We start from the raw sequence: 23975 nt of genomic DNA, 5'->3' as shown, positions 1-23975 counted from the left end.
ATTTTAATTTATTTTACTTCTATCAAAACTATCAAAAGTTTCTATCAACAATTTGGACCTTTTTCTTTATATAGGTGGTGAAGAGCAGGGCAGCCGGCTAAAACCAACATAAACCAATGAGGTGGAAGATCATCTCCTTTCCACCAACCCAGGTTAAAACCTTATCTATTGGCCGGTACTATAAACTATAAATTAACTCAATACCCTCTGAACTCAAACTGGTTAAGCCCTTTCAAGGCAAAACCTGATACTCCTTACTAGAGCATCAACGAGTCTGATAGCGACGAGGGAACCAAGGCTACATCGCCAACACTTAAGTACCGTATGTTTAACAACCATCTGACTGCCATGCTCTCCCACCATTAATACCTTGTTCCTCGTGACACGGAAATATTGCAACTGAATATACTTAAAAACAGGGCGGGTGGGTGGGTATCCGGATCCAGGAAACATGAAGCCTCTCCTCCTCCCACTGCTGGATATATTCTTTCCACGACCACTCCCACCTCATCCGAATTGGCTGAAACCATCACAGACTTAACCCCTAATGGTAAGTAACATTGTCAGCTGACAACACATGATTTTAAACTCTCTCGGCTTAATGGCCTCTTTCCTACTAAAATGCATAGTGTTGATTCCCCTCTTATGCGAATCCCCTTTCTGGTTGACCTTGCACAACCCTTACAAACCATGAAATAAAGACACGGACACCGACTTAAGTTTGGAATAAAAAGGTCCTTTTATTTATATTACTATTATTTTATTTTTTTAATTATTTTATTTTTTTTATTTTTATTTTATTTTATTTATTTTACTTCTATCAAAACTATCAAAAGTTTCTATCAACAATTTGGACCTTTTTCTTTATATAGGTGGCGAAGAGCAGGGCAGCTGGCTAAAACCAACATAAACCAATAAGGTGGAAGATCGAAACCAATAAGGTGGAAGATCGTCTCCTTTCCACCAACCCAGGTTAAAACCTTATCTTTTGGCTGGTACTATAAACTATAAATTAACTCAATACCCTCTGAACTCAAACTGGTTAAGCCCTTTCAAGGCAAAACCTGATACTCCTTACTAGAGCATCAACGAGTCTGAAAACGACAAGGGAACCAAGGCTACATCGCCAACACTTAAGTACCGTATGTTTAACAACCATCTGACCGCTATGTTCTCCCACCACAGCCGTGTGTTCTATGGACCGTGCGGCCCGCCACCTAAAGAAAAAACTATCCCCTTCAACTCTGAAAAAATACTCTCTATAAACAAAACCGTTCCTTCTGCCGACAAATGAACCCCGTCCGCTCTAAAAAGATGTCTTTTATACACCGTTAACCCGGGATGACTTATAACTACCCCCTGCATGCTTTTAACGTTCTGCCTCGCGTATCCGTTTATCTTTTTAACCACCCTTATCAATGTGGCCGGGGGAATAGATGATCTCCAGGACAACTGAGGTATTATGTTATACCAACAAACCTTCATTGAAGGCCATCGGGCATGTATTTGCTCAAGATCCTCCCGAATGTTGATGATTAGATCAAGGGATTTTCCTTTACCCATGTCATTACCTCCCAGATGAATCACCACTATATCGGGGGTACCGTGATCTTCAATTTCCTTACCTAACGTGGGAATCAACGCCCATACCATGCCCCTTTTACCCAACCAACGGATGTCAACTGGGTGCGTGAAACTGGACTACCTATCCGCTATTCTGTGTTTCGCTGCCCAAAAGATAAACGAATGACCCACGACCCCTATTCGCGTCCTCTTCACCGCAGAACCTAGAACAAAATAAATAGTCTCTTCAAATCATACCCATATCTGAGAACCGTAACAACCACCAACAAAACAAACCGTATTCTAATCTGCTATCAACTTGTTGAAGTAGCCCCTCCATACTAGAGGGGCCGCCGCAGCTCAATTGTAGTACTTGCAACGGAAAAAACCTCCTTCATTAGCTTCACATTTATACCCTCTATGAGAGCCATCTGTTCAATATTCTATTTATTTTTATTTTTATTTTATTTTATTTCATTTTATTTCTCAACAAACTATTTTATTTTAATTCTTAAACAACCTGGAAAAAGGAAAATTGGTAACCCACATGAAGGTAAAAAAAACCCTTATAACCCTGGGAGTCACACACACTAATCAGGCCTTGCCTAGGAAACAAGAGGAGAAAATCCCTTCACGCCCCCGTTCAACACAGCGAGCAGCATAGCCCTGAGTCACCAAGTGATAGAGGAGAAAAGATAAGATGAAAGCGATAGAGAATACTGAAAGACATGAGGAGATGCAAGACTGTGTATAGGAGCCCCCTTCAAAGGCTCATTTGTCAGGCCGGATGTATTTCTTATAGATCTGCGACTTCTATCTCCCTAGCACTTGAATCTCCGTGACAGATGCACCTCTAACTGCAGCGGCAGTGGCAGCCCCTATCCTGAAGGAATTTGTACCATAGTCTACAGGGTTCAGACCTATTTTCGCTAGAGCCCGTTTTAACAAGGTGTTAAACTGAAATTTAGTTAACGGGGTATTATCCATATGAATTAACCACAAACCCTCCCCTGGGGGCCGGAGACTAGCAAATTTGTTGGCCAGCATGACCGGGCATATAGATGTTCCTTGCTGCTCCGTAATTGCTAACCAATGGCCTCTGCCTAACTGATCTGTTTTTGACTTAACTATCTTACAGCAAATCACATTAGGTTGTAAAATCACATTTCTAAACAGCAAAGCTCCACCCATGTCGTTCCTAGATCTGGCCACTAGCTCACTAGCCCTAAAAGCACCGTGAAACGCTACTGAGAAAGCCAAACCAAAAAGCAAAGCCTCATAATCATCCATGGCTAAATTATGCAAGACCTCAATCAACCTAGCTAAAATTTGGCCGTCAATAGGCCGGCGAGTGTCATTCTTAATTGGCTGAATTCTGGAAACCCCCTTCAAAGCCTTAGCTATGATAAATGACTTTGTGGGATCCTGCGCGCCATTTAGTTTAGCCATGAATGAAATACCAGCTAACAGAGACCCCATCCTAGCTTTAGAAATCACTTCATTATAATTATTCCACATAAAGCCCGTAATAGAGGGAATCTGACCTGAAGTGTTGCTGTTGAAAGCCGCCTGGTAACTCAACCAACGTTCCCATGCCCCTTGATAACACTTTCTAGTTGCCGGAGCCAAGGACGCCTCCGCTAGCCACCTTATCCCTAACGGACCATCTGCCAAACACAAGGGGGACACTGTAAGCCGGTTAAACGGGCATGTGGGGCCAGAGATCTAAAACATTGCCAGTCAAAATGAGAAAGAGCGTCCGCTATCTGGTTATCCACGCCAGGAACGTGGTGTGCGCGAAAACTAATGTCAAACTCTAGACATCTCAACACCAAGACTCGCAACAAGTTGATTGCCGTACGTGATGAGGCGCTCTGCTTGTTGATAGCCTGGACCACACCTAGGTTGTCACACCAAAACATCACGCTCCTACCGCGCAACCAGCCAGACCACAACTCCAAAGCCACGACTATGGGGAACAACTCTAACGTTAACAAGTTCCGAACCAAACCCTCAGACTTCCATGACTGCGGCCAAGGTGCGGCGCACCACTCCCCTTGAAGAAACGCCCGAAACCTTTCGAGCCTGATGCATCTGTATGCAAGTCCAAAGATGTACTAGATACTGAGGGTGTTGGCAATACTCGTATACCGTTGAAAACCGTTAAAAACCGTCTCCATACACACAAATCCTCCCTAATTTCTTCAGACAGCCGTACCTGGCAATGGGGACTACGAAACCCTGACGTCGCTAGCTGTAATTTTCTACAAAATACTCGACCCATAGGTATCACTCGGCAAGCGAAATTGAATGAGCCTAACAGAGATTGACCTTTCTGCAAGGAGCAAGACGGTGCCGCCATAACTTCTTCAATCAGAGACTGTAGCTTAATCACTTTATCAGCGGGTAAACGACAACAACCTTCAATTGTGTCAATTTCTATGCCTAAAAACACCAAGCATGTGTCCGGGCCCTCGGTTTTATCTGCAGCTACTGGTACACCCATCACCCGAAATAGCGCTTGCGCTGCATACAACGTGTCCTTACAGCAAGGGGAATTAGCTGGACCTATAAACAGGAAGTCATCCAGATAATGCGCTATGCCTCTGTGTCCCGTCCCTGCCCCGACACACCAGTGGAGGAAGGAACTGAAAGCCACAAAATATGCGCATGAAACTGAACAACCTATTGACAGGCATCGATCCACATAATACTCGTTCTGGATTTTAAACCCCATAAATTTAAAGGATTCGGGATGTAAAGGGAGGAGGCGGAATGCAGATTCTATGTCCAACTTAGCCATCAGTGCTCCCTTGCCAAACTCTCTCACTATGGTTAGCGCATCATCAAAGGACTGGTACACCACTGAGCTGATGTTAGGGTCGATCGCATTATTAACTGACTTGCCCGCTGGATGAGATAAATGCTGGATTAATCTAAATTTACCCGGGGTCTTTTTAGGTACTATCCCGACCGGGGAGATGACTAAATCTTGAATGAGGGGGGATGGAAACGGACCCACCATGCGCCCCAGGCCTATCTCCTTACCAACTTTCTCCGCCAGAATGTCAGGGTGTAAATATGCGGAACGAAGGTTCCTGGTGGCGGTCCCCGCCACCCCACTGTCAATGGGGAGGCGGAAACTGAGGCGAAAAGCCTCTCTAAGGAAAGAGGCCTGGGCTGCATCCGGGTAAAGAGACAGCCATCTACACAGGATTGGTAATATAATAGGAGAATCCGCCTAGACAGCACCCCCCGCCCCTCCCCGTCCCCTACCGACGCCAAAGGCACCCCTGGCGCAATCCTTGAGAGGATGACTTTCTCTAAAATTGGAGCAAGCGTGTCTGAATCGACATGTCTCCCCCCTCCCGCATGAGGAATTATTAAAGGCAAAGCACCGTTTCTTTGAAGGCTGGGGAGCACATCGTCTCCCCCTGTACTGAAACCTATTTAACTGCGGGGGGCCATACCCCATGTGCACCCCTCCCATTTGATATCTATTCAACCTCATCCAGATCTCAACATCCTTATAGGCCAGGGGCATGTAACATTGGCCGTGCACCTTCTCACGAAAAAGCTTGTCATATAACCTCCAGGCCCCAGGACGCTCACAACTATGCATTTCATTAATCAAATGGAGATATTTCCAGACATCTATAATTGCGTCTGGTCTCATCTCCAAATAACACGGCGAAAAAAACACAATACCTAGCCAGTTAGAAAAATTTCTGTACGCATCCTCACCAACTCCCCCTCTTGCGCACGCAGCCGTCAACTCCATTTGTGTGTCTGCTGTCAACTCAAATATATCAACATAGTAACTCTTTATATTATGTCTCATGCTGCACCTCACTCCTACCAACAAAGCTGTGTTCTCACACTTCACTAGCGGGCCTCCTGTCGGTGCAGGCGAAATGGTGTCTAACCGATCCCTGCTTTTCCTCTTACCTCCCCCAAAATGAGTGTTTAGTATTTTAATTAGCTTACGCTGACCCTGTCTAGGGGAGGATGAAGCTCACTCATCACTGGTAGTTGAGATACTCGAATCAGACATGCACGTATTGCAAACAGTGGAACCTTCATACTCACCGGCTGCTCCATGAGCCTCCTGTTGAACTGCTCCCGTTCAGTCCTCTTCCTCCGAACCGCCCTGCTGCGACCCCTGCTGCACTGCCGGCCGCTCTGCTTGAACTCCCTGCTGAACCCAAAACGCTGTCCCTACCATGCCCGTTTGAACAGCTGCTGAAGACGGCTGCATCTGTGAAACTGGATGAGAAGACATGTTAGCGCGCGGAAAAGACAGATTGCACAAAGCCTGAGCCGGGACCTCGGGCCGGGGTAGGCACAGGGGGTGAGCCCATGAGACGACCCAGAAAACCCGCTTGAGGGGGGACCCCTTGATCCCTATCACCCCACTGACTAACCACGGGGCCCGCGGATCCATGCCAGAAACGACAGTCGTTTTACCAAAGGAGGGTTCAGGGTAAGAATGCAAGTACTGACCAGACAAAGACGGGTAAGGGGCCGACCACATATTCCCTACCTCTACTATGGATCCATAACCCTTAGGGAAGTATGGCAATAAGCAAGAGGGGGCATCACTATCTGCCCTGTGCTGATTGCCGAGCCCCGGCTGGAAAGGCCAGGTTTCAGCTGGGTCAGCGACCTGGGCCCGGTTAGCAGCTAAATACGCTGAAGGGAAGTGCTGGTGGTCTGACCCCGATCCCCCGAGAGGAAACATAACCGGGACTGGACCCAACAACCCATGGGCCCTATTTGATGATATACTCGCCCCTGCCTGAGACACAGCGTCCACCGAGAAAAGCAGGGGGAGGACCCGGAGGGTGGCGTGTCCCTAACCTGAGGTAGAGGCAGGGAGGAGAGGGAATTGGGAACCATGACCCAGCGAAAAGGGGGCAAAAGGGGGGTGGAAACCTGCTGAAACCCCCTCTGAAACAGATGAGTTTGCTGCCCAAAAACCTGATGCCCAGAAGGAAGGGGGGTGGATACACTATATGCTTTCCCCCCTGCCCTTGAGGACCCGGGGGAAAGGGCAGGTCAAAGATTACTGGGCCAAGCCCTCTATATGGGGACCCCTGGATCTGATCCCCGGAGGACTGTAAATTATCCCCATGCGCCACTTCCACACCAGCAGGGCCATCGAGTGCGGTACCCCCAGGCACTGCCGCGACTGAGGGGGTTAAATATGGCCACCGGGCACAGCAAACATCCCCGGGAGCAGGGGAAGGAGATCCCGGGCTCTGGCAGCCTGCCTGATGCGCTGAATGGCCCTGGACCTATGGACACGACTCGGCCCCGCCCAGCGAGATCCTCTCGCGGTGGCCGAGTCACGTGGTCTGTGGCCGGCTGTACTGTCCCCCCTGCGTATGTTCGCGCCGGGAGGACCCGGTGTCTCCAACTGACCCTGGGCAGGACGGGGGGGGGTGACAGAAGGGGCAGCCTGTGCTGCAGGAGCGGAAACCACCGCGAGAGGAGGGGGGGACCCGGCAAGCCTTGCAGGTATAAACCTGAAGCGCCTGGGACGGGATGAGGCCATGGTGAGGGGGGGGGGGATATAAGGTAGGCAAAGAGAGAGGAGAGGAATGAAAGAAAGGAGAAAGGCAAGAGAATGGAGCAGAAAACAATCAGAGAAACCAAGCTACAATAGACAAGGGAGCCAGATACTACGCCTGATGCTGCAGGTTATCCGGATCCGGGAAACAGGAAGCCTCTCCTCCTCCCACTGCTGGATATATTCTTTCCACTCCAACCTCATCCCAATTGGCTGAAACCATCACAGACTTAACCCCTAATGGTAAGTAACATTGTCAGCTCACAACACATGATTTTAAACTCACTCGGCTTAATGGCCTCTCTCATACTTAGCATCATAGAAGGTGATTATACAGACAGGCTAACAGAGGTCATCTGTCATCATAAGGGTTGTATTTTTAAAATAGCCCTCTTTTATACACTTGGAGAAATGATAAATTCATCTGGACAAAATGTCAAAATTAAATCTTGTTTTTTATAAATCTTGTTTTTGCAATGCACTGCAAAAAAATTACATAGTTTGTACTTGCCATAAAAATCACTTTACCTAAATCCTTCCTTTGATCTTTGAAAACTTCTACTACTCCGCAAATGCAGACATCTTTCTCCATAAACCTATTTTCTTTGGAAGAGATCTAGGTGTGCTTGTGCAAAAACAAGTTGCATTGTGGGCCAAAGCTAATTGTTACTGTGCCTTAGTCATTTTATACTTTGTAACTTACTTTCTCTGCCTAATAATCCTTAACACCTGTTGTCATATATTTAACACCCATGCTTAGCCCAACTCAACCTATTTTTACCTTTGCTTTCAATGCCATGGACACTTAAAAGATAAGACTGATACAGGCTCACACAAGACCTACCCATTACCCCCTTTCCCATCATTCCTCAGATCCTTTAGCCTTGTAACTAAAAAGGATGTTGCTTCTCATTTGCCTCCTGCTTATTTCGACACCTGTGTTCTTGATCATATTCCCTCCAGAGTCCTTTACGCTCATTTTGTAACACTAATCCCAGCCTTTCTATATAAATTTAATATTTCTGTATCTACTGGCATATTCCCCTCTGCCATCAAGAATGCAATAGACATGATGGGATATTTTTAAATCTCTTGACTATACCTGTCCACCCATCTACAATTTAGTTCCTCTTCTCCAAAAAGACTATACATTGAGTGCTTGGTTTAATTCAGATAAATACTACTCGCTTCTGGACCGCAACAATCTGGCTTTGCTCACTGCACTTACAAAAGCTTTTTGCAAAAGTCACCAATAACCTAGTTTCCACTAAATCTAAGGAGCATCTCTTTAGTACTCTCGATCTTGCCCTTGACACTATTGACCATACCCTACTGTTACAAATCTACAACTGATTTTTCCTTTGTCATACAGCTCATCTGGTTCATCCCATTCTTATCCTATCTTTTATTATTGGTCATTAGTGCTACAAGCGAAAGTATGCCCAAAAACTTAGATACAGTGCACCAGGAACAAAATGCTTTTTTTTACTATAAAATAATTATTATTATCCCACACACACTGCCCAGGGGTGCGGAAAAAGCCCTAGTGCTATCAGCACGGGGCTGGGTAAACCTAGGAGGGAGGGTCTGCATTTTTGTTCGCAGACCTGATCTCCAATGCTGACCAGTCTGGGTCTGGATTGGCATTATTGCTGGGGTCCCCACGCTGCAGGTTTTCATGCTATTGTGCCATGAGCGCAGGCTGGCAAAGCCTAGTGCTGGTTATATAAAGTCAGGGGAACATTACGCTTTTTGTCCCCCCAATTTTGCTAGTACCAGCCTAGGCTGGAAGCACTAGGGTTGGTTAAGATGCTTGAAGGGGGGGGGGGGCACCCTTTTTTTATATATTTAGCTCCTTTTCTTTTTTAACATGTATTGTTGTTTAAAATCTAGTGATTTATATCGACTTTACATATATTTTGACTGTCGACTTTGCAATACTGCACACATTTTACGTGTCGGCATTTTAACTGTGTCGACTATATGAACATGTAGACATTATGACTGTCGACACTATAACTGTATCGACCTTGTGACTGGAAAGATTTTTGTGTATTATTATTAATATTATTAGCCTTTATTAATAAGGCACCACAAGATATCCACAGTGCAGTACATAATACAAACAGTTGACCATACAGGGTAAAACAGAACAGTAAACAAGTAAAAACAGGACCCCAATGGCTCCAAGCATAGCATTTACAGTGAAGTTGAAGGAGGAGAAATAGTATAGACACAGGATGGAAGAGGACCCCACTCATAAGAGTTTTCATACTAAAGGGAGGGTAAACAGACCACAGACACAAGAGGGAGTCAGTGGAGGAGAACCGGTGCAAGAGGAGCGCAAACCTGGAAGAGGGAGGAGATTAGTGTGTGGAGATATTTAGGTGGAATATTGGTAGGCTTTGAGGAACAGATGAGCTTTAAGTGCCCGTTTGAAAGTGCACAGATTAGGGGTCAGTCAGATAAAGCGAGGGAGGTCATTCCAGTGGAGGGGGCAGCCTGGGAGAAATCTTGAATTCTGGTGTGGGATGAGGTGATCAGAGTGGAGGAGAGGCAATGTTCATTGGCCGAGGGTAGGGAACGGGCGGGAGTGTGAATGGAGAGGAGGTTGAAGATATAAGGGGCAGTGGAGAGGGAGAGGGATTTATAGATGAGGGTAAGGAGTTTGAAAAGGATTCTGTAGGGGAAAGGGAGCCAGTGTAGGGCAAGGCAGAGAGAAGAGGCAGAGGAAGAGTGGCGTAAAATGAAGATAAGTTTTGCAGCCGCGTTAAGTATAGAACAAAGGGGGGCGAGGTGGGAGCAGGGGAGGCCGGTGAGAAGAAGGTTATAGTAATGAAGAACAAACATTTTCACTGTCTACATATTCACTGTCCACTTTCATACCTAACCTTTAACAACATCATGATAACACACTCACCTACGTTTTTGATCTTGAATTCATCTTTGATGTCGACTGAATGTGGAGAATGGAGAGTCCAAGTTCAGACATAGCTACCTGCATAAAATTGTAAGAGTATGTCCTATCTTACATAGAATTTCATTTATGCAAATCCACTCTTATAATGTCTCTATTTGATTACTATATGCAAGTGCACACTGGCTCTACATTGTCTTCTGAATCATCTTTAAATTCCTATCTCCTATTTACAATGCCCTGCGTCACTCCGCTCCTTTTAACATCACTAACCCAATTTCCATATATATTCCTACATGTCCAATATACTCCAACAATGAGTTACTGTTCTCATACTTTTTTTTATTTCATCTTACCAGGTCTCCAAAAATGTTTGCAAGATGCGCATTTCTATGTAATTCCTTCAGTAAACTCATGTGACTCTCCAGGCCATAACTGCAATAAGTGCTAGGGGATCAGCTGTTATGAGGGCCACAGCTAAGGGGGGCCGCCTTCTCTGTCAAAGCCCCATGTGTATATGTGTTTTTTGCTATTGGGCTATACATGGCGGCCATTACAAACTTTTGGTATGGACCCACAAATGTCTATACACTCCTGCTGACTCTCTCCCAAACTTACACCTCCCCTTAAGACCCACCTCATTAAATATGTCTGAGACCTCAATCCCTTATTTCCTTTAAGCGCCCTAACTGCACTTCTACTACATACTTTGTTTCCCCGATAATAAGACAATGTGTTACTTATTTATTTTGGCCAAAAAAACTGCATAGGGCTTATTTTCGGGGTAGGGCTTAATTTAATTAATTGCTTTTTCCCACATCATGCCCCCCTCAGTCCTGCTTTGTCCAATTACATGCCCCCTCAGTCCTGCTTTGTCCCACATCATGCCCCCTCAGTCCTTCTTTAATACTTTACTTACCGTTTCTTCTCTTTCCTCCTTTTCGGTTCTCTCCTCCGCGGCGCTGCTGTAAATGACGCTGGCACGCATGGGGGAGGGTGCTCGCTTACTGTGAGACAGTGAGCGCTGCAGCTGTGATTGGATGCACTGTTAAATGTTTAACAGAGGCATCCATTTCATGCAGGGAGGCGGAGATGGGGCCATGGATTGAAGCGCAGGGACTGGACAAAATGGGGATTAAGGTAGGGCTTATTTTCGGGGTAGGGCTTAATTTGGAGCATACGGGGAAAACAGAAGTAGGTCTTATTATCAGGGTAGGTCTAATTTTGGGGGAAACACGGTAGCTACCCTAACCTATCTTTATGTCTTGTGTGTTTTCTAACCTTTACATTGTAAATGCTCATGCGTTTGTCATTATTTACAATCTCCCCAAATGTACAGCACTGCAGTATATGCTTCACACTTTATAATGAATCACAAAGGACCTAGTAGCACAGTGATTAGCATTCATGCCTCAAAGTGGGTGGTCTTTCTTACTTAATCAAGGTGCTATTGGCACAGAGTTGGAATATTCTCCCCATGTTTGTGTGGGCGTCCACCGGATACTTTGATGTTCTATAAGATTTGATATCCAAAGATATAATTGTAAGTTATTAGTCCCAGTGTGTGTTCGTGTGTCTTTGGTAGGGAAATTAAATTTTAAGTTTAATTTATCATTGCATGCAATTCAGGGTTAGCTAAGACTAATTAATAACAATCATTAATATTATTATTATTATTATTATTATTATTATTATTTTCTAATTTTATTACATAATTATGTATTAAACCTCTTTGTCTGTATCACCCAGTATTGTATATTACTGTGTTTGTCCCCAATTGTAGAGCACTACAAAATTTGCTAGAGCGATATAAATAAATGTTCATGACGTGGATGATTACTATGATTACTATTATTGGTATTTATTTATTAAGCTCCAATATCTTCTGTAGCACTGAGTAGAAAAAAGTTAGATGATTTCAACATTTACACAAACATGACAATACGAATGCGAACTGTGCTCAAAAGAGCTTATAATCTAAAGGTTAATCAGAATTGTTTGAAAACAGCAGTAACATTAAAATAAATGTTTTAAAAAATCACACTATAAATGTACTTTTTAATCTAGACATATTTAATTTATTTTTGTTGCAAATCCAGGAAATGGTATGCATATCTATTTATTAGCTCTTCTCTATGACTTAAGCTTTACTATAATGGAATTATTGTTGACTTTCACATATAAAGATGGTCAAGGTGGGGCCACTCATAAAATATTTTTCACTTTTGATTTGAAGAGTTGGAATAGTTATACTACAGTGTGTGACAGCGTTCTCAGTATCAGCTAGGATTAAAATGATCATGTGCTTTAAGATGTATGAAGTCTACAGTATATTTTTTACAACTTACTCTGTCTAAAATGTTGGATTGAACTTCCTTACACCATCTCCCAACTTACACCGTATCATCTGTAGGAATAACACCCAATGTCATTTTGGGAAGATAATTAAAGTCATTGCCTAGGATAGGGCAAAAATAAAAAATAAAAAGATGTTTTACACAAACTGATTTGCGACCAAATTTAAATGAATGCGTGTTGTAGCACTTGTTACTCTCTCGTTATTGTGTGGAATAATAAATTAGTTTAATAGTACCATTATCTAAATTTAACTGAAATGCACAGTTCCTGTCCTATTTCTTCACAAAGCTTGTTAATATGCAATCACCTGGTACAACTGCAAAGTTTTTAAAGGTCAGCTATGTTTTATTCATAAAGGGTGGTTTTCTGGAAGGAAAAAGGTTACGGTGTCATGTAATACCATATTCTGATAGAGGTTGTGTTTAAAAATGTATCTTTTAATGGCCACAAGAAATTAGGATAGGATTTAAAGGACTTGAATAGATTCCATGCACACAAACAGAGAAAATAAAGAGGTTTATACTTCAAAACGGCTGACAGAGCATTGACCTTGTCTGGCTTTTTTAAGTATCTTCTCAATCCTGAAGGGCTGAATTTATGAAATGGCGGATTGTAAAATTGCACCCATATTTTAGCTCAGCCAATGTGGGTCTTCTATGATGCCCAAAATATGCCACCATTGTGACAGTTTATGATCCATCTACACAGAGGCTTTGTGCTGTATTTGCAGATTTTATACACCATGGGCCTGATTCATATTCTAACACAAGTTCCTTGGCATGTAGTATCGTGCGTGAAATAGCTCTGCGCATGTACAGAAACGGACCTGATGTCAAAGAATGCATAAGGTCTAGTCTAATGTCAAAAGACATTTACAACAGCCGGTATCTTCAAGGGAGGAACGGGGGATGAATGGAGCAGATAAAGTAGGCAATGTACAGTAAGGGCGTACCAATGCCGAGGCGTTCGATTCAAGTCCATGTGTTTTTCTTGTCGTTTTTTGTCATTTAATTTAAACCAGCTACAGGGCAGGTGTAAGTGCCGACTGATAGTGATGACTGACACGGCATAGTCCTTGTATTAAAAACTACATTTGTGCGTGCCACTAGATAGCACCGAACACTTGTATGCAAGCAAGAGAGAATGTAAAAATGCCTTGCATATACAGTACACATTAGGGACATCCTGATATATGAATTTACTGTTAAAAAAATTCCCAAATTTTTTATTAGTGATGATAATATTAAGAGTTGTTAATTTTTTTTTCTAAAATTTTTTTTGCACTGGTTCTGATGGGACTTTACATTTCACATATGCATGTGCATTTTCTGCACTCTATTCTATCTGTCTACATACAGTAAGTAACATTTAAGCAGTGTATACCTAGCTTCAAACAGAAACATATATTGAGATCCGCTTGGATTTGAATACGGTTGTAATTAAGCTCAAGTGTCCTGCTTGTTTTTTAGTGCAAGTGGCATGCAGGATGCTCCAAACGTGAGTCAAGCCCCAAATGATCAGTATAACTAAAAATGTCACATGAAAGTGCTACCTATGATCACAATGGAACCATTTAACCAACCTCTTCTATTGGACCAATAGAAGAGGTTGACTTGACTGTGCAGACAAGAGCTGCAGTGCAAGGCAGACCAGATTATCACACTGCACTAGAGTTAAATTGTTAGGATTTGTAAATATGTGCTCTGAGAAGTGTGTGACTCAGTGATTATAGCCACATGCCAGTACTAGGGGGAAAAGGTACAATCATAGGACTGGTTGTAGGTGGCCTTCCTTAAACCTCAAAATGCTCAAGTTTCGGCCAGAATAATTATCTAAGCTACCTAAATGTAGAGGCAGTATTAGGGCAACACTGCAAGTGTGCTTGAATGCATGGGAAAAATAATGCATTTTCTGTTATATTTGTAAACTTTCGTTGCCGGAAATATTGCAGCGCTAGCACTGTATTTTGTGAATTACTTTTTGCTAAAGTGTATATTCTTATTAAACAAAGAGGATTATAAAAAAGTAGTTTGCCATTCTAATTCCAAACCATAGTTATAATAAACATGCCAAAGTGGCTTCTGCACCAGTTTGAGTTCTTTGTCACTTAAGTTCTTTGAAAAACAGGCAGGGTTTTCTCAAATCTCTCCCTGGTGTCTGTAACCCCAGACAGTACCTGAATGGCACGAGTTAAGATTTGTATGAGAGGTACATCACATTACACACACGCACCTTACCTTTAGATTGGCCATGAAAAGGGGTGTTACATATGACTATTCTATTATTATAAATTAAATTAGGATAAAACAGAAAAACATTGACAAAAACACTTTTTCGTGATTGTTCCCTTAGCGACTTCCAATTAATTAATTTAACCCATGAAATACATGCCTTATTTATTCTGTGGTCCCGGCTTAGTTGAAGTGCCTTACCCACTTTCAAGTGCTGGGACCAGGTGAAGGCAGCACTGGGTGGCCCTACAGCTGCTCCATGCTGGGTTCATATGTACCCTGCAGGAGCTAGTGTGAGAGGAGGGGGCTGGTGGTGTTTTATTCTGCTGCAACCTCATATGCGGAACAGAGAGCAGGGGTACCAAACCCCTTATCTGTTTCTGCACTGTCCCCTAGAGGCCAAAGGAAGCAAAGCTACACTGCCAAGTTCAAAGAGACTGCTGCTTCGTGGTCTGACTACTATGAGTCTGGAGCCAACTTCGGTTTGGAGGGGTTGTTAGACCCAGAAGCAGATCTCCTGCATATACTTAAGCCAGGAGATACAAACATAATAAATTGCCCAGCCCAGACTTAGTGGCACCAGGATGGTGAACTTGCTCAGCACTCCTGAGCTTAACAGTGCATGGGCAGGAAGGAATTGAACCCCAATGCTGCAGAGTATTATCTTAAAATTATGAATTCCATTCTGTGCATTGGATAAAATAATACCTACATAGTTATTCTGTTGTCATATAACAGGGCAAAATAAACACTTCTGCTTGAAAGATAATGGTTTATTAACGTGTATTTCCCCTTCAAAGTGAGTGAGAAAGGTATAAGGAGAACAAAAGGAACGCTGTAATCAAGATTGACATCTTAAAGGGACAATCATTCATTGGTTATCCTTGTGAATATTACTGCACTTTATTGATAGAGCTCCAACATGGGCCACATCTGAACAGCATATGGATGGTATATATATTTGAGTGTTACCTGCGGGCAAATATTTACCATACTGTGAGTCAGGGGGATGTAGTACTGTTAACATTGTTCTTTATTGTGGCTAATGTTTGCCTGAGATTGCTATTCTGTATGATTTATTCCTTTCAGTATACACATGACAGCCAGAAAAATGTATTTGTACTTTATATATATGTGCACGTTTCTGAACTGGAAAAGTGTATATGTTACCAAGAGCTCTAGGGAATTAATCCTTCTCCAGTACACCTTCTCCTTCTCCTGGGTCATCTACATTGAGTAGTATTCTTTTTAGTAAACTTTACTGCAAAAATATTGTGAAATTGTAATGGTATATACTAATGAAACGTTGGTGTCTACACTGACAGTTTACCGCCACCTTGGAGTAGGCAACAATTTGTATTATATGAATCTCTGTTGGCGTGAGCACAGCAAAAGATACCAGGTATTCACATCACATCTATCATTGAAAAAGTGAAATGTGTTCCACCATTTAAGCGCAATTAACGATCAAAAAAGAGAATAGCATGCCCAAGATGAAAGCCTTCCACACAGAGGCATATAAAAAAATTAGAATGGTTATCATACGAAGACTAATTAATGGGCGAAAAAAACATGCGGGTTCTAGAATAATTATCCATATTCAATTTCAGTGGTCATGCGCTAACAATCACTGGAAGAAAAAAAAAAAACATTTTGAATAAGGAATTCAAATTTGCACCATCAACGTAAATGAACAAATTCAGTGCATATATCCCCTTTGGAAAGATACACTTGACAAATATTTTTCAATCACAAAAAAATAAAGCAATTAGGATTCTGAATGACATCACCTCTTTGGTCAAATCCAACTCAGAACTATGCATTAGTGCTTCAAAGCTTCCTAAAAAGAGGGAAGACTGAGAGTATCCTCAATTAATACTGATTACAGAATTTAATATTATATTATCTTCCAAAAACCCACAAGGGTAGACCAATCAATTCTGGAATAGGTTCCCCGAGAGCAAACTATTGATGTATATAGATCTTTATCTTTTATCTGTAATTAAAAAATGACCCTCTTTCCTAAAACACACAACCCACATTCTAAATATCCTACAACAGATGAAATGGGAAGAATGATATTTTTTATTAATTTAATTGTACTACAGACTACAAGTCAGAATATAAGGCAGTGAAAACCATCCTGAACAGTGAAATATCTTATAAGATGACAAAATATAAAATGTCTCCATACCAAACAAACCACAGATTATTTTTAGACATACCCCACATCTTAACCTATTGATAGCACCCTCAGTAAAAAAAATCACAATAACAGAGAGATAGGTAAATTACATTGTCAATACAGTTTAAATTTCCAATTTATGTGGAGCAACCAAAACTGTCAGTGTAAAAGACATACAATAATACACTAAGAACAGTCGCTTAGCCAAACAACAGCATAAAAAACTCAGAAAGTTCTGTGTTCTACACATGGTTAAGAAAGATTGGAGAGGGGGAGACCAAATCTAGACAAGAAAATAAGTGGATTTTCAACATGAATTTTCTGGCTCTAACACAGAGTTGGTGATCATCATCTTTAAAAAATTCTTTTAACTCTCCATTAAATTTTCAATTCAAATAAAAGTATATGAAGTATCTGCTTTGCTCTTTTCATGTCTCCATCAGTAATGCTTAAAGAGTATCTCAGATCAGTTCTCCAGTTCTACATTACTAATGCCATGTTTACAATATTAATACCCTCACTACACAAACAAAGGCTATTCATATACCCACATTATTGATTTATGTTTATCATCTAATGCACATTATCCACACAAAGCAAATACTTTAATTTCCCACACATTACTAATCATTTAATATCCAACACATTTCACATTTCACCAGTCTTCCCTTCATAGTGAGATCATGTACATTTGCACATATTATTCATTTGTTTTATTTATACTTATACTTATATTTACGTTAAACATCTATATTTAAGCTTTTAGTTATTGACCAATTCATCCATCTCATATACAGTAGAATTTCCTTTCCCTGTTTTCCTGTCTGTCAAATTAACATTTTCAGATCATCTTGGATCATTAGAACGTTACTTGCCGTATGCAGACAGACAGAACACAGTGCAGAATAGGCACACGCATGTGTAATATACAGTAAAGTCCAACCAGAACACATGCAAAAAAAAAAAAATAATTAAAATAATTCACAACTCTTAATACTATAATCATTAATAACAATATATGTTTAAAAAACAAAATGATTCTCCATTTTTCCTTTTTGCATGTATTTTATTTACATTTTACATTGGTGCATTGCAGGACATAGCGGGCCCTGGGTGTCAGGGAATTCTGGCACTTGTGGTTCCCCAAGTGCCAGCATACCCTGGCAGCCATGGGTATGTTGATGTTTGTAGCACTACAAGCACCAGCAAGCCCAGACCGTTCATGGCAGCCCAAGCTTGCTGGGACCTGTACTTCACCAATATAATGGGATTTTCATGTCTGTATTATTTCCGTTGGTATTTTCACCGTTCACTGTCAGAAATATGACTCCCACCGTCCAGGCCAGTATCGCTGAGACAGCTGAATATTGCTCAGTTGTCTTGGCAAGATTTTATTGATACATTTAACGATAGGTGATTCTTTTATCACTACCATAAGCCCCATCGCCATATATTGATATATACAATTAGTGCAATAAAACCCATGGAGGTTTGGACTCTGTAGCTTATTCATATAGTTTTCTATTTTGCAGTACTTTAATTCCATTTAATTTTGAAAACGTGCTTTCCAAATGTGAGGTCCAGTGGAACTTGCTGTATAGGAGAAAAGGCTATCTTATCTCCTATGAGTATTGTCATCATCATCATCATCACCATTTATTTATTTAGTGCCACTGATTCCGCAGCGCTGTACAGAGAACTCACATCAGTCCCTGCCCCATTGGAGCTTACAGTCTAAATTTCTTAACGTACACACACACACACACACAGACAGAGAGACTAGGGTCAATTTTGATAGCAGCCAATTAACCTACTAGTATGTTTTTAAAGTGTGTGAGGAAACTGGAGCACCTGGAGGAAACCCACGCAAACACAGAGAGAACATACAAACTCCACACAGATAAGGCGATGGTCGGGAATTGAACTCATGACCCCAGTGCTGTAATTCATTTGCTGGCAGTGCTGGTATGTGTTGTGTCATTACGTCCGCAGTGCTTACATGGAAAGCAGTGGCTCAGCTTTCCAGAGAAGAGAAGCCGAAGCCTGGAGTTACTGAATGAGAGCCATTGTGGAGGGGCAGAGAGGTGTACAGGAAACAGAATCTAAGGGAGAAAGAACCAGTGCGGAGTGTGGACAGACCTGGTGAGGGGGAGCAGAGAGAATCAGAGGGGGTGACTAGAGGGGAGTGAAGAGGTAATGATGGTGATATCTATTATGGGAATGGGGCTAAGGCAGTGGTTCCCAAACTTTTGCAGTTGGCGGCACCCTTAGAGTCTCCAAATTTTTTCAAGGCACCCCTCCAAAATAATTATTGAGCAGTCCTGTTTTAGAAGTAGTTGGGTCAAAAAAATGTAATAAGTATTTAGGTCAGGACAGAAATACTTATTTAGTTGTATGCAAAAATGCCCCCTCTGCATCCAGACACTTTGCCCTCAGGCACTCTGCCCCCTCTGCATCCAGACACACTGCCCCCTCCGCATCCAGACACACTGCCCCCTCTGCATCCAGACACACTTCCCCCTCTGTCACGCTGTCCCCCCTCCTATGCTCTCTGTCACACTGTCTCCCCTCCTCTGCCCTCTCTCATGATGTCCCCCCTCATCTGCCCTCTCTCACGATGTCCCCCTCCTCTGCCCTCTCTCACGATGTCCCCCCTCCTCTGCCCTCTCTCACGATGTCCCCCCTCCTCTGCCCTCTCTCACAATGTTCCCCCCTCCTCTGCACTCTGTTACACTGTCCCCTCCTCTGCCCTCTCTCATGCTGTCCCCTCCTCTGCCCTCTCTCACGCTGTGTCCCCCTCCACTGCCCCTCTCACGCTGTGTCCCCCTCCAATGCCCCTCTCACGCTGTCCTCCTCCTCTGCCTCTGTCACGCTGTGTCCCCCTCCACTGCCTCTCTCACGATGTCCCCCCTCCTCTGCCCCTCTGTCTGCCATGCTGTCACACTCCTCTGTCCCTCTGTCTGCCCCGCTGTCACACTCCTCTGTCCCTCTGTCTGCCCCTCTGTCTGCCCCTCTGTCATACTCCTCTGCCCCTCTGTCTGCCCCGCTGTCACACTCCTCTGCCCCTCTGTCTGCCCCACTGTCACACTCCGCTGTCCCTCTGTCCCACTCCTCTGCCCCTCTGTCTGCCCCACTATCACACTCCTCTGTCCCTGTCTGCCCCACTGTCACACTCCTCTGTCCCTCTGTCTGCCCCGCTGTCTGCCCCTCTGTCACACTCCTCTGCCCCTCTGTCTGCCCCGCTGTCACACTCCTCTGTCCCTCTGTCTGCTCCGCTGTCACACTCCTCTGTCCCTCTGTCTGCCCCGCTGTCTGCCCCTCTGTCACACTCCTCTGCCCCTCTGTCTGCCCTGCTGTCACACTCCTCTGCCCCTCTGTCTGCCCCTCTGTCACACTCCTCTGCTCCTCTGTCTGCCCTTCTGTCTGCCCCTCTGTCTGCACCGCTGTCTGCCCCGCTGTCACGCTCCCTCTCACTCCTCTGCCTCGAGCCAGCCATAGGAAAAAAAAAGAGCACATAAACTTACCAATCCGTCGGGCGCCGGGACCCAGCAGCCTCCTCTCTACCGCAGCAGCTTGTTACTGATGTCGATATTCAGTGACAGCTGCGGGAGAGAGGAGGCTGCTGGGTCCCGGCACCCGACGGATTGGTAAGTTTATGTGCTCTTTCTTTTTTCCTATGGCTGGCTCGCGGCACCCCAGTGACCCCTAGTAGCCGCGGCGCACTCTTTGGGAACTGCCGGGCTAAGGGGAGGATATCGCACAGGGCCCCACATTTGCAAAGGCTGGCTCTATTTGCTGGACCCAAACTCGCTTTCTACATCTAAACTAACAACCTCTATATAGCCTCAAAGACTTGTATACAGTGGGTATACTACACACAGTGTGAAACACGCCTTTTTTTAACTGTAAAATGCTTAAAAGCTGATATCCCATACTTCACTTAAACTCTTAATACTCATTTAACTACTTTGAATGATTGACACGAGACTTAAATGTGGCAAAATTAAAAGGAGTTTATTTGCAAATATGGTGGTGGAGAAAAGAGCAGCCAGTATGACATCTGCCAGGCAACCAAGATATCCCAGCATTAACCATGGGACATCCGCAAATGGGGAGACAACCATAATACACCTCGGGCGCACATATCTCCTTATGTCCTTACCGGGACAATCGCCCCGTGCACTAGAGAACCCACAACCTTTCTGGGCTAAAAGGAACGCAACTACAAGCTGACCCACGGGGGCGGTACTTGGATCGAGACTATAATCGACTCATAGAAGAGAGGCGGGTTCAGCATGCCCACTACCATAATGTGCGCCCCAACCACTGGCCGTCGACTGCACTGGTTTTCTGGACAACTCGCCATCCAGCATTTCCACCAGCAATTCCAATATACCAGGAACTGGACACTGTTGCCAGAGAAAATCCTGACCATCCAAAACAGGCACTGAAGTTCAGACAACTTCCTGAACTGAAGAGAATGAGTTACTCCCCGCCCATCAATCTTATAGACTATGTGCTGCTCCTCAGTTAAACTTTGACCCCAGAGGACTAGTGGCAGCTTAGTGACTCAGCCTCAGCTTTTATTTTCCTTCATGCTTTGCTCAGCCTTCAGTTCTTATTATTTAAAATGTATGTATAGACCACTAAAAATCATTGTTTCTAGTGACAACATACTCACTGGCATTTTTACTAGTGCTGCATTCTGTTTTTACGTACTCATCTTGTTTTATTTATTACGTTTACCACATTTAAGCGTGTCAGAAATGCCAACAATGACCTTTGGAACTCTAGTAGAAACGTTAGTAAGAGAGCAGGTAAAACACTCATTTGACATGCATTTTTACTGGCATTAAAAACACAAAAATGCCAGTGATTATGTGTCCTATTATTGCCCCAATAGTCCTGTGCACACTGATAAAACTACAGCTTGGATGGACAGACCTTTTCAATCACTTTTAAAGTGGATATATTGACATTACTACAAGTTACTTATTTCTCCAAAGTAGTCTTTTAATTCTGAATACATAAATGAAGATGAATTTTCAAAAAATGTAAGAAAAAATATAAAATAATTATATATTAACAGTGCTATCCAGTGACACTATTTAAGGTACACATCTGATTTGAATTTAATCCCATTCAATTGAACTATCTAACTCTATAGGAATATATTGCTACTACATTCTAGTATTGATTGATCCACTACTATTTATAAGCTATTGTTTTCAGGTATGTTTTACCTTGATATGTTCTCTTATCTTCACTAATTATTGGCCCCACTCCATAATGCAATGATACAAAAATGTTATTTTGCCATGGGGAGGAGCAAGAATGTAGCGATTCACAGTGAATTTCATCATGGAGGCTCACAACTTGCCCACTTCCTAGTGAAGGATGCTGGAGATTGGCCACCTCTCCCGGGAGACCTACCAAGAATTCGGAAGTCTCACGGACATTACGGGAGGGTGGTCAAGTATATCATAGAAGCCAATCGCATTGGCCTTGTCCATATAAACAGCATAATGTTGATGCTTATTTCCACTGCACAATAAACCTTTCTTTAACCCGTTAAACTTATTACTATATTAATGAAATAAAGACACGGACACCAATATAAATTTGTCAAATGAGGTCACAGTTTTAGTTAAAATTGAAGCAGTGGTGGAGAAAGCAAAATGTGAATTCAGCTAAACAGACTAATACTAAACCAAACAGTGGATGGCCAAATGGCCCAGAGCCCACTAAACCAAGCATATTATACCTTACTGAATGGTCAGGGCTTAATCTGGCATCACAGAGACTACACACCTCTGGACTCAAAATGACGTGCTCACACAAAACAGGTGGGATCCTCCACACTAAAGGACAGAGAGACACTTTTACTTCAAAGGGGGCAGTGGCTGCAGCCAATCACCGAAACCTTGTATTAGCTGCTGACCATAATACTTTCCTGCCAACTGTGCCTTGTCTGTAAGGAGGGAGGAAAAAACAAAAGTAAGAAGGATATAAAACAATCACCACATCACATTGCAAAGTGTGGCAGGGAGGGATTTATTTTGCAGCAAAAGAGGCAGAATATCCAAGTGAGTAAACTTATATAGAGAATGCAAGGACCTCCCCTACGGATTCTATTGGCTGATGCCAGGAAGCTTACTAAAACTTTAACCCTTAATAGGTAAGTGCATTGTACACACACACAAACATATTATATTTTAAGTTTATATGGCTTTAGGGACTCTCTTATCATAGTGCTAGTTAGACAACAGAAAATTCTGACTGGTTGCATCAAGTTACAGCACATTTGCTCAATGTTATTCATTAGCCAATATTTGTGTCACTAGTAGACTCAAACAATTATACTATATTTCCAATTTCATCATCATCAGCTATTTATATAGAGCCACTAATTCTGCACAGAGTACAGAGAACTCACTCACATCAGTCCCTGCCCCGTTGGAGCTTACAGTCTAAATTCCCAAACACCCACACACAATTGACAAATTACCCCCCCCCCCCACTGCCCCCCCCCAACTGACGAGCTGTGTATTTTATTTCCTAAATGTAACAAGTGTATAGGCACTCCCTGAACTATTATATCCTGTAGGATATTAAGCTTTGCTTGCTTACATGTGTTTAAAATAGAAAAAAAAGAAAACTCTCATGACATTGTAGAGAGGTTCGGCTTGTATCTTTACAACATTGATGAGAATCCTCTGCTCACACATCTTAGTTACAGTATCTATACATAAAATCACATACAGACTCAATCTGTCTTATGAGCTAGAAGCAATTATTTCTAGCAAAGGAAATATAGTTAGTCTATGTATTGTCTCCCTTATGATCCCCGTTTTTCTTCATCTTTTGCCAAACATAGCATTCTGCACAGGCTTTTGGCTTTTTTTTTTTGCAGTAAAAAACAATAACCAGATAACACAAGAGAATATCCAGAGAAACACAATGTCTTATGTCTTCAGCATCGCCTAATTGCATGGGTGTAAAGACACAAGACAGGATATAAGAGTACGGGGAGAAACACAGAGCAGAAAACAAAAGGGTGATTGCTGTTCTGCTAATTCCCCACACATATTACTTTTTGAATTATTTATACAAATGTTCATGTGGTTGTTGGATATGAATTTCCATTAA

General features: G+C 42.8%; 1 protein-coding gene across 1 annotated transcript in view; it reads right to left on the bottom strand.

The window, feature by feature from the left end:
• LOC142150724 (uncharacterized) overlaps positions 1-23975 on the bottom strand; it is a 122158-nt gene that overhangs the window by 60105 nt on the left and 38078 nt on the right. The gene's annotated exons all lie outside the window — the stretch shown is intronic.

This window comes from Mixophyes fleayi, chromosome 4 (assembly GCF_038048845.1).
Source record: "Mixophyes fleayi isolate aMixFle1 chromosome 4, aMixFle1.hap1, whole genome shotgun sequence".
Lineage (NCBI taxonomy): Eukaryota > Metazoa > Chordata > Amphibia > Anura > Limnodynastidae > Mixophyes > Mixophyes fleayi.
Note: the sequence above shows the minus strand (reverse complement) of the source record. Positions and strands in the feature narration are given on the sequence as shown.